The sequence below is a fragment of the Pteropus alecto genome, unplaced genomic scaffold (genome assembly GCF_000325575.1).
Source record: "Pteropus alecto unplaced genomic scaffold, ASM32557v1 scaffold131, whole genome shotgun sequence".
In the NCBI taxonomy this organism is placed as follows: Eukaryota; Metazoa; Chordata; class Mammalia; order Chiroptera; family Pteropodidae; genus Pteropus; species Pteropus alecto.
Window position 1 is genome coordinate 21,483,083 of NW_006434709.1, and position 17,003 is coordinate 21,500,085.

The window sequence follows — 17,003 nt, forward strand, 5'->3', positions numbered from 1 at the left end:
GCTGTCAATCAGCGCCCTACCTCCCACTCCGGCTTCCCTTGTACCTCTGTACTGAGTTTTCCCCGCCCATAAAGCCCCGCCTCCGAGTTCCTAATTTTCCATTGGGCATCAGTGACCACCTTCAATTGGCAAGGTCAACTATCCATCAAACACCGCCCATTGAGTGAGACCCAACCCTTTATTACCATTTACTTCACTCAGCCCCGCCTCTGCTATGCCGCCCGGACGTCAGGGACCAACCCACCCTACCAGCCATAAGTAGAGACCGCTGTCAATCAAATATCACCCACCTACGCTCCGCCTCGCGAAGCCCGAGCTCTAGCAATTCTCTCTTCTTATTGGTCCAAAGGGTGGCCCGAACTCTCAGTCATTGGCTTCCTCTCTGCGTCCGTCACTGGACCAATTTCCAGGTCCGTCACACCGGCTTTTTTTAAATGAACGGGCAAAAGGCGGGGAAGTATCCGAAAAGCGATTGGCTAGTCTTCGAAAACGGTCAAACCCAGAGAGTCTGTGTGGATCCTTCCCGTTTTAGAAGGACCGTGCCCCTCTAATTTTGACCTTTAAGCCTTGCGTAAAACAAGCGTCATAAAGGGGCCAACGGGCTGTCCAGTTATAAGTGTGGATACCTAGTCCCACCCGGAATTGCAGGGGGTTGGCTGCTGATTGGCTAACAAAGCTTGCTAAGCCCTCATTGGAAGCTATAAACGCCTCTCTTGGGCGCAGAGACTGGAAGGGATGGTGCAGGGGAGGGCGCGAAGCGGTCTGGGGAGAGGCAGTTGTTTGGCCTCAACCAGCGGGTGGGGCGCACGCGAGAGAGGGAGATTAAGAAGGCTGGGCTCTGATGGACGAATTGCGGGGAGGGGAAAAGCCCGGATGTGCCTTAACAATGAAATCATCGCGGACCAATCAGAGCAGCTGAGCTGGGATACCTGCCTGACCTGTCCTCAAAAAGGGAAGAGAATTGAGTTAGCGGGGAAATTGGGGAGTCAGGAGTGGCCAAAAAGCGATGTGAGACAATGAGAAAACTGATCCCTTCAGGAGGATTCTGTGCAGTTAGTGGTAATTTTTATTCTAGGCCTGCACTGCCTGGCATTTAGCCCTTGCCATTTCCGTGTTTTGTTTCTCAGCCAACATTGATTTTAAAAACTTTCAGCCTACTCTTTTGACATTGATTCGTTCATTCCAGTTATTCAGCATCTGTTATTTGCCAGGCCCTGTACGTAGAGCTAGAGATACAAAAATAAATTAGGCAATCCCAATACAAGATGATAGGCAATCCCAATCAAGATGATATAATTGAACCGTGCAAGGGATGGTGATGACACAAAAGATACCTGTGGATAGGCTTACCGAGGAAAGCTCCAAATAGATACAGGATGAGTCTAGAATGAGTGATCCAATAGGCAGATGAAGGAACTGGACATGATTCTCCAGCAGCAGAATTAGACTAAAAGATACTTACAGGGTAATTCCACACAACCCCAAAAGATGTAAAACTGAAGTATAATGAAGGCATTCTAATAGCTTAGGATACTTTTTTTTTATGCTCCAAAAGTGGATTTGAACCTTATTCATTCTTTTGTGTAAACTGGTTTGGGAAGACAGTTTAAACTAAGGCCCAAGAGAGTGCCATTCAGCTTAGGACTGTGGATGTTTTGCGGAGGACAAATTCAGGAATAGAACAATTGCCCGGGCTATGGTGAGGATGACAGAAATACTTGATTACAATTCAGATTTTTTTGATCTACTCAAGTTTCTGTAATTATAGTGGGTTTTTTTTTTTTTACAGCATGGTGACTGGACCACCAGCATCAAAATTACCTGGAGTGAAGTCCTGGGTCCAGTAACAAGTATAATATCGGGGACTCAAGGTATAAGACTTAAGTGAATTTTAAAATAATTCCCCAGGTGGTTTTTGTGCACACCAATGATTGATACCCTATAGCATTGGTAATCCTAAAATTCAGTGTCCCCACTACTGAATGTTGGAAGGAAAAAGAAAAATAAGTAGGCCCGTTTGGATTTTGTCTGTCCCTTGTCCCATTTATTATGATTATGGGATCAGACAGTTCTCAGGAAATATTTCTTAAATGACTTAACAGAATACATTTTCTTAAATCACACTGCTTTGCCTGACACACTTTATATAGGAGGAGGGAAGTCTGGGATCCCAGCTTCCAAAATAGGAACTTAAAGATCATGAAAGTAGAGACATCTAGTGACCCTTGTCTGGAGAATCCAAGCAGCCTCAGAAGAGCATCAGAGAAGCTATCTTGGTCTGCTTGATTTCCTTTTCACTTTCCCTTGGTTGACCCCAAAACGAATGCACGATCATGTAAGTAGACTGATGATTGCACATCACTCTTTCTTTCAATAGCTAAAAATAAAGTATACTGAATACTGTTCTAGGTGCTAAGAATACAATAGGAATTAAAACAGATGTTTAGATTAACTTTGTTGTATGCGTTATTTAATTACACATTAAAACATTGAAGAAGGCCCAACAAAATTCATAACTTTAAAAGGAAAGTTGGTATGTGCCATCATAAATATATAGTGTTTAATAAACATTGACTAGCATCACAGTGAGCTCTGCTACTAACTAGCTGTGTGACTTCAGCTAGTAACTAAGCTCTCCAAACCTTAGTTTGTTCTTCTATAAAACAGGAATCATGACATCTTCCAGAGCCAGAAGAGCTTTAGATGGTCTTAGTAATGCAAATAGTACTTTGATGTTCTTTTTTAAATAAGACATCAGATATTAGTTTCCTCCAAATTTGGGCGCCCTAGTTTTGCTGGTACACTAAACCCACAGTAAGTCACTAGTAATCCAGTGCTGCCTACTGCACACAATTATTGCAAAAGTTAAATGGGATGTGGTATATAATAGCATCTAATACAGTGCCTGCCATGGTTGAATTCGAATCTTTATATGTCACATAGGAGAAATTTCATTTATTCAGTCAGAATATTGATGTGCCTGTTATATGTAGATCACTGTGTTCTCTGACAAGGAGTTTCAATGTCAAACTTCTAGTAGTCTGATTTGAACAGATTGATCCACTCCCTTCTTAACCACTGGAAATGTTCCACTAATAAGCCTGTTTTCTTCATTGGAAAAAAAAAATCACCAGTTCCAGTCTACGAATATTAAAAATTCACTGCATCAGGTACTATGGTAGATGATAGGCATGCTGCCTTTAAAATTAATTAACTGTGGTATTGTGAAATAATAATAAGTTTATATTTAGTTTTCATCCTTGGTTCCTGGCACAGAGCTCCCCAAACCCTTGTAGTTTCTTGAGTGATAGGGGTGAGAGCAGCATTTTTTGCTATTCATAATAAACCCCTTTGAACCATACCTGAATTTATGCTAATGAGGTAACTCCTGGAGGACTGGGGCTAGGTGCCAGAGTACTCAACCATGTAATGAGAGGGTTTGAACTTTCAGCCCCATCCCCGACTTCTGGGGAGGGCTGGAAATGAAATCAATTGCTAACGATTTAATCAACCATAAAAGGAAGCCTCCATTAAATCCCTAAACTGGTTTTGGAGAGCTCCTGACTTGGTGAACACATTGAATGCTGGATGGTTGATGAGCCCAGAGAGGGCATAAAAGCTCCAAGCCCCTCCATATCTTGCCCTATGTATCTCTTCCATTTAGCTGTTCCTTATATCTTTTATAATAAACTGGTAATAGTAAGTTGTATCTTTTGTGATAAACTGGTAATAGTAAGTAAAGTGCTTCTCTGAGTTCCTTGAGCTGTTCTAGCAAACTGTCAAACTGGAGGGGGCATTGTGGGACCCCTTGATTTATACCGGGTTGGTCAGAAGTACAGGTCATAACCTGGGACTTATGATTAGCCTCTGAAGTGGGGGGCAGTCTTGTGGGACTCACCTGTAGGGACTGCACTAACTCCAGGTAGTATCAGAATTGTTTAATGGAAAGAAAACAAGCCACACACTTGGTATCAGAAGTGTCATGAACAGAGTAGGAAACAAGTTTTCCCTTTTACTGATCATACTACTTTCTTAGAAATGACCAACAGTGACTTTCATGAAACTACAACATAGTTTCTCTTAAAAGTGCTTCTCAAACATTTCCAGAGGACAACTCCTTAGCACTGAGGCCCTTTTATCCCAAGGTGTCTGGGGATTTAGCAAGAATCGGGCCACACATGCTAAAAATTATCTTAAAAATTCATAAGAATTTTGCCCTCTGCTCCATTTTTTAATACTTATTTCAATATTAAAATATTGTTTAAAATTCTTATCATTGTGATGGGAAGAATGTTCTTTTAAAAACTATATTATATAAGTTAGAAATACGTCGGGCTACACTTAACAGAAAACCTTAACAGTGGCTTAAATAACTGGAGGGCATGGGGTGGCATTTTTTTCATATAAGAAGTTTGGAGGCAAACAGTGATATCAAGGTCAGTGTTTCTACAATTATGTTGTTGCCCCAGGATTGCAGTATGGTTACTGAAGCTTCAGATAAGATATCCAAGTTGAAGGCAGGAGGGACATAGGGAGCCCTCTTCAACTAGGGAATAAATACTCCAACCTCACTCTCTTTCCTCTCTTTGATCTCCTGCTGGTGCTACTCATTGGCCAAACCGAACTGGAGCCTTTTGATATTATTCATACAGGTCACAGAATAGGATGGAGAAAGGAGAAGGAACAGCTGGACATCTGGAGGGACAGCAAGAGCTATCTGGCACACACATTTTTATACTATTTATTTCAAGTTATAGAATTCATCTTTTTCTATAGTTAAAGAAAATTTAAATCATAAAGCAAAGAAGAAAAATATTAGAAGAAATCTAAATCAACAATTCTCACTTGTATGGTCTGAGGGCCCCTGAGGGTACACAAGGTCAAAACCATTTTCACAATGATACTAAGACTTTACTTGCCTATTTCACTCTCATTCTTTCACAAGAATACAGTGGAGCTTTCCAGAGACTATATAATAAGTCTATCGCAACACACTGAATGCAAAAGCAGATACAGCTTCCAACTGCTCTATTAAGCCAGAGATTAAAGAGATTTGCAAAAATATGAGACATTGTCTTCTTCCTCACTAATATTTTTGTTATTGTTTTAGAAAATATAGTCGTTTCACCAAAAGAAGGCTATTTATGTGATGCATAAGGCTTTTTTAAAAAATAAATTAATAGTTTTAAATTTATTAATTTGAATTTCTAGTACAATAAATGTTGATAGATATAACCCACACAAACAGAAGCTTGTTGGGTACTCACTTTGTAAGAGGGCAAAGGGATCTTGAGACCAAACTCTTTGAGAACCATTCTAAGTCATACTCCACTTAAGGCTAGCTCCAAACATAAGCTGGCTTTATTCAGATTAATGAGCTGGGGAAGGGGAGGATGGGAAGAAAAGGATGACTCAGAAGGTAGGATGCCTACCTTTCTTACTTTAACTTTCTTTTCCTCCCCTTTACTCTTTTTTAAGCCTTTTCTGATTTCCTCTCCCTACTGAGCCCCAATAGTGCTTTGCTGCTCCAATTCTAGAACACGTATTTTATTTTGCCTCATCTTTTAATTGTTTAGGTAATTTATTGTTCCAAAATTTTACCTGCTCTGAAGGATATGTATATGAGCACATGTGTACACACAAAGCACACATGGCACACATGCACACACATAGGATGAGAAGTTCTTAACCAGGGGTCCACAAAGTCCAAGGGGATTGAATTCACAAATTTATGAACTTGGATGGGGAAAGAAGTTACACATTCATTTTTACAAACCTCTAACTGAAATTTAGCATTCTTTTTATGAATGTAGACAACAAACCACAATAACATTAGCAGCACTTGTGACATTACACCAACAGGCATTACTGATATTTTATATCACATTAAAGTTATTGCAGATCTCTCGAAATATCATATACACTCAACACTATTTTGAAATTACAGGAATTATTAGACTCACCACTAGATCTTGTTGAAGTATTCAATAAGGAAGCATGTATATTACTATATCACAAATGTGCTTGTTTTGTTTTAAGTTTGATGACTATTTCAATATAATTAGTTTCCTTTGAGATCTTATGGACTTCATTTTATGTATTTAAAAACATTCTAAGAAGGAATCCCCAGGATTTGCCAAAGGGATCCTTCGAAACAAACAAACAGGTACGGGGAGTTAATAACCCCTGCTGAGACAGTAATCTTCAGTTCAGCAAGGATATTATTTCTTTTGTTGTGCATCGTACACAGTAGATGCTCAATAAGTATTCACTGAATTGAATTTAGGTAATCTCAAATAATTCACTGGATATTTTCCCTTTCCTCCGTGCTACCCTGCCAAGCCTGGACTGGCCCCCCACCCCACTTCCTCCTAAGAGAGGAAGTTGATCAAGCTATCACCATCCTGCATGCAATCCCCATAGCCTTGGAGGCCAGAACTGTCTGTCTCAGAGCCCAGATGCTCCTCTGTGTTTTAAATGTGTGTCATGCACATGAGATAAGTGAGATTATGGTTACCACACAGTGAGTGGTATTAGTAACACTTTTCACTTGGAGCCCAGCTATATAAATGCTGCAAAACTACAAAATGTTTAAATATACTTGGCTGTGAAAAATTCTAATATTAGCCATTTATGTAAACAGTTTAGCATTTACACCCAAGTTCATTTATGTTATCCGTTCTCTTTGTTATGTTTTGTTTTCTTTTTACAATAAACTATACATTTCTGCCAACTCTTCAGCTTTTGCTTCTTAGTAGCATTGCCATTTGCTTATGCAATATGGTGGTTTGCACATACTTCAAAAACCTAAAAGAAACATTGTGCTACTTTTCCCTTATTTTTTTTTTTCCCATATCTGCAACCACTCCTTTCCTGTTTACTTGTCTGAAAGTTCTTTTTCTCTTGCTTTAAAGCTAGGCATAAGTGTTAATCTTAAGAATCTAAGCAGACTTTCAGGATGAAGCAGACATCCAGGAGATGAAACCAGGAGTAAAGCAACAGGTAGATTATTCTAAGAATAAGTGTTCAGGGAAATAACTATAAGAATATTCTCAAGTGAAAAATTCATGGTAAAAGGGACATGCAAGACTTGAGTGCTATTAGTTTAAAGGTTTCATAATAAGACCCAAATTGAATATCCTTTAGATAAAGGCTTTACATTTCTGGCAAATCGCAGAGATCCTAGCAGTTAGATAACTGGTCTAGAGGTAGGTATCTTATCAGGACCTCGCCACAGAAAGATTGGAGATCAGGGTTGAGAAATTCAAGCTCTGAAGCCAGTAGAAACGGTGACAGGAGAGGAAGCCAGAGATTCCCATCATAACTGCTAGCATAGACCAGCAACAGAAATGGCTGAAAATAGAACCAGTGAGAAGCCAATCTAGGAACTCTTACATCCTCCCTGGTACCCAAACTTGACTCAAAGATCTCTCGAAATATCATATACACTCAACACTATTTTGAAATTACAGGAATTATTAGACTCACCACTAGATCTTGTTGAAGTATTCAATAAGGAAGCATGTATATTACTATATCACAAATGTGCTTGTTTTGTTTTAAGTTTGATGACTATTTCAATATAATTAGTTTCCTTTGAGATCTTATGGACTTCATTTTATGTATTTAAAAACATTCTAAGAAGGAATCCCCAGGATTTGCCAAAGGGATCCTTCGAAACAAACAAACAGGTACGGGGAGTTAATAACCCCTGCTGAGACAGTAATCTTCAGTTCAGCAAGGATATTATTTCTTTTGTTGTGCATCGTACACAGTAGATGCTCAATAAGTATTCACTGAATTGAATTTAGGTAATCTCAAATAATTCACTGGATATTTTCCCTTTCCTCCGTGCTACCCTGCCAAGCCTGGACTGGCCCCCCACCCCACTTCCTCCTAAGAGAGGAAGTTGATCAAGCTATCACCATCCTGCATGCAATCCCCATAGCCTTGGAGGCCAGAACTGTCTGTCTCAGAGCCCAGATGCTCCTCTGTGTTTTAAATGTGTGTCATGCACATGAGATAAGTGAGATTATGGTTACCACACAGTGAGTGGTATTAGTAACACTTTTCACTTGGAGCCCAGCTATATAAATGCTGCAAAACTACAAAATGTTTAAATATACTTGGCTGTGAAAAATTCTAATATTAGCCATTTATGTAAACAGTTTAGCATTTACACCCAAGTTCATTTATGTTATCCGTTCTCTTTGTTATGTTTTGTTTTCTTTTTACAATAAACTATACATTTCTGCCAACTCTTCAGCTTTTGCTTCTTAGTAGCATTGCCATTTGCTTATGCAATATGGTGGTTTGCACATACTTCAAAAAACCTAAAAGAAAATTTTGCTACTTTTCCCTTATTTTTTTTTTCCCATATCTGCAACCACTCCTTTCCTGTTTACTTGTCTGAAAGTTCTTTTTCTCTTGCTTTAAAGCTAGGCATAAGTGTTAATCTTAAGAATCTAAGCAGACTTTCAGGATGAAGCAGACATCCAGGAGATGAAACCAGGAGTAAAGCAACAGGTAGATTATTCTAAGAATAAGTGTTCAGGGAAATAACTATAAGAATATTCTCAAGTGAAAAATTCATGGTAAAAGGGACATGCAAGACTTGAGTGCTATTAGTTTAAAGGTTTCATAATAAGACCCAAATTGAATATCCTTTAGATAAAGGCTTTACATTTCTGGCAAATCGCAGAGATCCTAGCAGTTAGATAACTGGTCTAGAGGTAGGTATCTTATCAGGACCTCGCCACAGAAAGATTGGAGATCAGGGTTGAGAAATTCAAGCTCTGAAGCCAGTAGAAACGGTGACAGGAGAGGAAGCCAGAGATTCCCATCATAACTGCTAGCATAGACCAGCAACAGAAATGGCTGAAAATAGAACCAGTGAGAAGCCAATCTAGGAACTCTTACATCCTCCCTGGTACCCAAACTTGACTCAAAGTATGGGCATGGGCTCGAACTTTAGACAAGGGTTAAGGATCAAGGCTGCAGAGGGGTTAGGAAAGCATGGACTAAAAGCTCCTTCACAGTGAGAGTTTCCAAAGGCTCTGTGGTTGATTTTGTTGTTTTTCTAAATTTTTTTATTAGGGGAATTTTCAGACCCACACAAAAATAGACAGCAAAATTATATAATGAACCACATGTACCTATCACACAGCTTACACAGTTTTCACGATTTTGACTATATTGCTTCAACCATTCTTCTCAATTTTCTTAAGGTTTGGTTTCTAGCCCTCTGATCTCTATACCATCTTCCTTGGAAATGGACCCCATTCTTATGACTCCATGCATCAGAGCCCTAAGTATGGAACACCGGCCCTATCCTTTGATGTGTCCTCAGATGCCTACTGAATCTGTCCCTTTCAAGGTCCCATGGCACTTCAGTCTGTACTAGGCACTGTTGGTTGCTTTCCCAGCAGCTTCCCCACCTTGATCTTGTGTCCTGATATAGAACCTCACCTACTTAATGTATGGGGGGATAGGTTTAGTTACTCTCTAGCCTCAGAGATTAATCTAGATTAGTTTGAACTATCCATGATAATTTCATCTCCCCTTTTGGGTGATTAGTTTAGGAATATGCATGTGATACTTGAAGGGAAATATGCAGGATCTAAAGAGTTTTCCTTACTTTTATAAAGGAATGTGAGAGAGGTACTCTCTTCCTTTCTTGGAGCCAGATTACCTGCAGTTGTATCTCAATGATGCCATTCCCTAGCAAGATGACACTGAGAAAGTTACTTAACTTCCTTGTACTTCAGTTTTCATATTTGTAAGATAGGGATGATAAAACCAACTCATGGGGTTGTTGTGAGGAGCAAAGGAACTAATATATGTAACATGCTTAGAACAGTGTCTGGCCTGTCAAAAGTAAATTTTAGCTGTTATTTTTAAGGGTGTGATGCTTGGAGCTGCGGCAGCCATCTTGTGACCATTAAAGAGCAGCTTGAGGACAAAGACCAACTCACTGTGTAGGAAAAAAAGAAAATTTGGAAAGGACCTTAATCATTGATGATGTCAATCAACTGAATTACATAACTCTGGAACCACTCTACCCCTAAATTTCTCATTAAATGAAATAATTTTCCTTACTATTTGTGTCTCTTTGGTTGAATTTTCTATTACTTGCAGCCAAAAGCATAGATATTTATGCCACAAATCAGATTTGTTTTCCCTAAAGCTTGCTCAAGTTTATTGCTTCTGTCAAGGCATCACAATTTCCCCATTCGGTCTTTTTTATAATTCTCCATATCTAGCCAGTTTTGAAATGTTTTCTTCCAATTTCTTTTCCTTTCTCTCCATTAACAAAATTACCATTAGTGGCAAAACAAAAAATAGTGCAGCTAATTTCCTGAAATAGCCCTCTTGAGAATTGAGGGGCTGAAAAAAGTAAAAATATTGGTCGTGGCGAACTCTGTCATGTTCACAGAGTGTAGCACATAATAGGAATTCGATATGATGAATGGGTGGAGGGATGGATGGATAAAGCATTTTCTGAGCGAAGATTTTTCAGAGAATAATTTTTTAGAGAAAAAAAAATCTTCCCCTGCCAAATAAGTTTATTTAATAAATCATTAAACAAAGTTGCTTCAGGACTTCTCAGAGCTTTCAATATGCTTCTGTGCATTAAGCCTCAAGAAGGGACTCTACTACTCAGTGCTATCCAAGCTTAATTGACCAAAGAGGCATTCATTTTCCAGTCACCATTTTCTGGCGTTCCACAGAATATAGCTGGAGAAATACTAAGGCAATAAATGAGCATAATATCATTAGTTAACAAATGGAATTGTACTTGAATAGAAATCAACATTAGTTGGATTTTTCTCAAAAGTATAGGGGCAACAAACTGAAATTGGAACCCCCTCCTACTTTTTATATGGGACCAAGCCTACATGAAAATACTGCAGGTGGCAATCCATAAATATCCCAAAGCCTCTGTAAGTTAACTCAGATATCATACACACAAATGCCTATAGAGGCTAGGAAATAAATGCGTGAAGAAAGTGAGTATAGAAAAACATACAGTGCTAGCATGATATTAAATGACAATTAATCCTCAGTATCAATGTTAAAGAATAACAGGTACCCACCTAGAGGGATAACTTATTCACCACTTTGTCTCAATAGTAAATATAGACCCAGTGTGGAAAAAGTATTCATTTTTTTTCCCCAAAGAAATCTCACATCTAGATTTTTATGTAAATTTCCAAGCTTTTTCAATATTAAGAATTAACTCGATTAATTTTTTAAAAGTTGCATGGGCCAAACACACCACTGGGCTGCCCATTTTAGAGCAATCAGCCTATCAACAGCATCTTTTAAGGTCCATCCTTATAACTGTATAAACAATTGTAAACTCAGATCACACAGAACAGTGAGCAATCACTCATCCTAAATTTTTATGACCTAACCTATTCCAGAGGAGAATTTTCTAGAGTTTAGGTATGTTAAAATGCATAGAAGAATTCTCTCATTTTATCTATTATATGCATATAGTAAATAATATTTATATATTATAAATATTCATGTAACACATATGTATGGACATAAAATTGCAATTTAACACTTTTCAACAGTTGTTACTCAGAAAAATTGTCATCATTTGCATCCTAAGTAGATCATATTGTCACTTCTAAACACTACTATAGTAAATAATTCTTACATTACTTCAATGGGTTGTTTTTTTAAATGCTTAATCATTAAAATAATCCTTTTAGGAAAATTCTGTTGTCTGGATGTCACTAGTGACTTGCTTCTCAGATAAACAATGTTATATTCCACTGAAGAAATGTAAACAGATGGATAATTTTAATAGATCATAATATTTGTCAAATTTACCCTGTATAATTCGGACCACTATTACCCTGTATAATTTGGTCCAAAAAAAGAGAGAAAAGCCTCAGGCGTTAATTAATAGCAGGTTATTGGAACAGAGCAACTGGTCTTAAATAATTTTTGTCAATGACAGCTTTAGGCAGAAGAGAAAACTCTAGAAAAATCACACCCTATATTTGCTTTCCTATCTACTCATTCTTATTTTCCAATGGAAAAAAAGAGTTGGATTTAAGTGAAGTGTCACTCTATGGGAAAATTTGTGGAGATTATGTATGCATCTATTTTTGCAATTCTAATATGGTTTATTTATTGTTTGAGCAATGCATACATATCCTAATATCTAAATATTGGAAAATTCCACACTAAAATGCTATTGATGTAAATATATACTACTGCATGTTGTAATTTAATCGAAACTCCAGAGCGAACTGATAATGATAAAGCTTAAATGAGTACGGAATATAAAAATAGCAACTCTTAAAAACCATAACCAATCTAAAACAATACTGATGAAGCACTGATAATAAAAGCATCCTTCCTGAAAATTATGGGATTTTCGACCAACCATATATGCACATGGAGCAGCTTTGCATGCATCCTGTCTTCCTAGGAGAACACTAACTCGGTCCTCACTAAACTCTAGCAAACCATTAATTTTAGCTTATGAATACCAGAACTTCATAACCCTCAATAACTCAATAGATTTCAAGTAGGCCTTAGTTTTATGTGGAAATGAGTGTATTTGAAATTGGCCGAGATACTTGTACGAACCAGGGACCATTCTTTTAAGAATAACTTCAGAGAGGTCATGGCCTGCCTAGATAAGTACAACATATAAAGAGATCGTCTGTTTATCTCCCTCATAAACTGGAGCCCCTCACAGAGGGGCCTAGATTAGCCTTTACATCAGGACTATTTTATTAGCTTCCACTAGTTACTTTCTACCATAGTAGTCTAGACCATCATCTCTTCACACCTAAAAGATCTAATACCCACTAGCAATAAAAGTTACCAGCCCCTAAATTAGTAACTATCAATTTAAGGTCTCTCCACCTCTAATGGTGCTCAAAAGTAACCATGGGAACCTGAGAGCTATTTTCAGTATTTAAAAAACTTAAAGGAAATCATGCCTTTACTAGTAGTACAGTTGCATTGGCCACATGCCTTACTTTCAGTCTGGAATTATACCAACTCAGTGAAGAAATACTGCTTATCTCCTAGAGATTTGAAATTTAGAATGACAGTTTTATGTCTTTGTTTTATAAAACATGCTAAAGTCATCCCCGTTTCCATGTTTTCACTCATTTTGATTCATTCAACTATAATTTTTACAATTCTTCCTGTTCAAATCTCTCCCATTTTTAAAGGATAGTCTAAAGATCCCACTTACTACAGTTCTCAGAGATCTCCCATTACTCTTAAATTCCCCAGTACTTGTTAATTTTTCATTCTAATTTCTTAATACTTAATACACTAATCCTAATCCCAAACACTGGATCTTTGTCTTCTTCATCACTTTTGATCAGCCTCCCACAAACAGAATGTTCTCAACTGGGTAGATATTCAACAAATGAATGAAACTCACTTTTTAATGAAACGGATTTGAATTTGTAGGACAGCTGATAGAGATTCATTTATTTATTTTAGATAATTCGTAGTGTCCTTTAAAAAAAAAAAAAAAACTGAAGTTAAGCGATGCTTACAGACGAAGTTTTTATCTCCCGAAACTTTTTATGAACATATTCATACATGGAGTGAAACTGAAAGAAAATTACAATAAACAGCTGTATACTCTCCACCTGGATCCAATAACTGTTATCATTTTACCATACTTATTCACCACTCTCCAATGAGTGATGAAATAAAATATCTATACATATTTTATATCATTGATGAATCATTTTTAAAAGCTTGCAGATAACCCTTAAATACTTCAGTATGCATCCTTAAGAAAAGGAAGTTTCTTAACTATAATACCATTAGAATACCCAATAAAATCAATAATTAATTCAATAATGTCATCCAATATCCAGTTCTTATTTAATTTTTCCCACATTTTCTCAAGAATATCTCTTATATCTTTTTCCTAACCAGGATCCAATAGTTTTACACTTTACATTTGGTTATTATAGTCTATAGGAAGAAAAAAGTTTTCTATATTTTGGGGTAGCCTGTCTTTGACCCTAATCAATCTCTTTACATGGTTTTAATCTAAAATTGTCCCCCTTCTCTTCTTTATAACATTGACTTCTTAAAGAGGTAGGCAGTTGTAGAAGCAGTTTTAATAATGTTAAGTAACTCCAGAGGAAAGATATTTTTCAGTTTCCCTTGTTTACAAAAAAAGAAGTTCCTGTTCTGAGAGTCTGAGATTTTGAAATTTAACCTAATCACCAGTTGATATGGTTCCAAATAAGATAGTCACTGAAGGGAAGAGAGAAAAGTGTGAATTTACAAAATAATAAATAGGTTCCAGCAATCACTAGTGAGGACTTCTTGAGCAAGCTATTTAACTGATATGAGGTTCATCTTCTGCTATGTAAGAGGGAGATCATACCTACTTTGTAGAGTAAGGATACTCTGAGATAATTGTGTGAATGCCTAGCATAGCCCAGAAGCTTAATAAATGCTGTTTTACCCCCTAAGTTCTTTTCTTGTGTAAAAATGGGGTATTTCCAGATTTGTAAACTTCCCAAGCATGATGCTTTCTTTGAACATTTTGTTGCCAAGTCAACTACGAAACATAAAGTCCAAACTGAAGTTTTGCTCTACATTTTAGATTGCTTTGCTTTTGGGTTGTGTTTTGAAAGTAATATTTGTGCACCTTCATTTTGAGTTTATTATGTAAAATGCATTCTAAAAAGCACTTCTAAATATAACTTAAGACAAGTCATTACTATGTTAAATTAACAGTTTATCTAAATATATTTTACATTTTCTTTAGATTCTACTTTGGCCAATATTATGCCTTTAAAATATAACATTTAAAAAATAATAGAATGCTATTTCAAATTATTTGTATGAGGTATGGACCCAGTTCTAATAGAACTGCTTTTAAAGTTAAAGAGATACATTTTATTTATTTTTTTAACTTTTTAAAAATTAAGTTTACTGGCATAACATTGGTTAATACAATTATATAATTCAGGTGTACATTATAATTTAACATCTGTATATTCTATTGTGTGTTTACTATCCAAAGTCCAGTTTTCTTCAGCTACCATATATTTGATCCCCTTTACCCACTTCACCCTCCCTCTACCCGCCTATATTTGACCTCCTTTACCACGTCTACCACTCCTCTCCTTCCCCACCCCCTAACCTTTGGTAACCACTAGTCTATAGTCAATGTCCATGAGTCTAAAGGGATAAATTTTAAACAAGCTTTACCGTCTTACTGGTTCTTTTATTAATGAATTAATAAATCTTTAATATGTGTTCATTCAGAAAAATTAGATACAGTCTATGGCCATGCCCCCCTCAACACGCCTGATCTTGTCTGATCTGGGAAGCTAAGCAGGGTTGGGCCTGGATAGTACTTGGATGGGAGACCATCTAGGAATATCGGGTGCTGTAGGCTTAAAAAAAAATTAGATACATAGTACATAAAATTGTAATTCTTTAAAACAATAATTAAAAGAAAAGCTAATTGACTTTGAAGTGGAAAGATCGAATAAGTCACTGAAGATTAAAAGAAAATTATCCTTTTCAGAGTACCATTTAAAAAAGATACAGAAAAGATACCTTGTGAAAATTCTCTACTTAGATTTCTCTTGTATTTATCACTATAAGGTTAAGTTTGACATAGTAAATGGCTATAGAAAAAGAAAAGAGCCATCTTTTAAAGCATTGTATTATTTTGGAACACAATTGGTCCCCCATAATAAATTAAATATAATTTTCACACTATTTCATAGTAGTCATCTACCCACATAGAACAACTATTTTGCTGGTTTTGTTTACACAAAATTCATGCAATCTATGACAACTTAACACCAAATAAAGGTCATTATCCTTTAATTATATAGGTCAATTCTAGAATTATAATAATTTCATAGTATAAGTCATATAGAACGTGTGTATATTCTTGCTTCTTTCTCCTGGCTGTATTTTTTGGGTGTGTTTTAGAAGATTACATATAACTACTGTAACAATTTTTTTTTACTATAACTTCCTAGCATTACTTCTTTTTACTTAGTGTATGGTGATTATATTATAAAGTAACATATTTTATAAATTTCAATTGCTACATGAATATGCACATGTTTGTTCATATTTAGATAACTGTTTTATGGTTTGTTTGCTATTAATCACCATTATGCCAGCCAATATACAATAACCAGCTTGAGGTTTTAGACGTGATTGTTAAATGTTTGTTACAAAATACTTCACTGAGTAGGACAAATAGCTGATTGGCCCCAGGAAATCTAATCTTATATCAAACCGAAGTGAGTGAAAGTGGAGTGAGTGAAAGTAGACTGCATTGAAAATGCTATAAGATTATAGAGCAGACAACTTCAATTAAAGCAGTGTGCTTTTACAATTTCCCAACATTACAAGAGAACTCACCACTAACTAGAAGCTAGTCATCAGAAATAAGAGAACTATTTTTAAGTAAATTTCCTACCAATTTGAGATGTGAACCCTCTTCTCCAGTCCTGTTGGTTTGCTCACTATGGAACCCTTTCCCCTTCTCTTTCGTCTCTGCCCATTACAAACTCAAGGATCTTGCTCTCTCTCTTTCCTGTATGGTACTAACGTTTCTGTGCCATGGAATTTAATACTTAACGATATGCTGTTTTGTGCTAGTCTCTAATTGTTTTAGGTATGCTACGCTTTCTCTTCTCAACTACATTGTAGTCTCTGAGGCTAGGACCGTGTGTCATATTTCTTAAATTAATGCTTTAAATTAATGCTATACATGGTAGGCACTAAGTGTCTTGTTGGAAAACCTAAAAGTAGCCATTGGCTTTGTACAACTGTGGCCAAAGCTCAAAGCAAAAAAAAATCTTCATGTCTGTGTGGGGCTGAACGGACACTCACTGATTACAATGTATATAAATCTCCTTGACTTGGCTTAGCTTAGTATCTATAATAAGCACACAGGATGATTTCAAGGAACCCAACTGCAGATCGGTAATTAAGACCACATAGTACTGAACCTA

The 17,003-nt window shown here is 36.7% G+C and overlaps 1 pseudogene; it reads left to right on the forward strand.

Moving 5' to 3' along the window:
- The first annotated feature begins 15,299 nt into the window (after positions 1-15,299).
- LOC112477984 lies at positions 15,300-15,418 on the forward strand (annotated as a pseudogene).
- Positions 15,419-17,003: the final 1,585 nt, after the last annotated feature.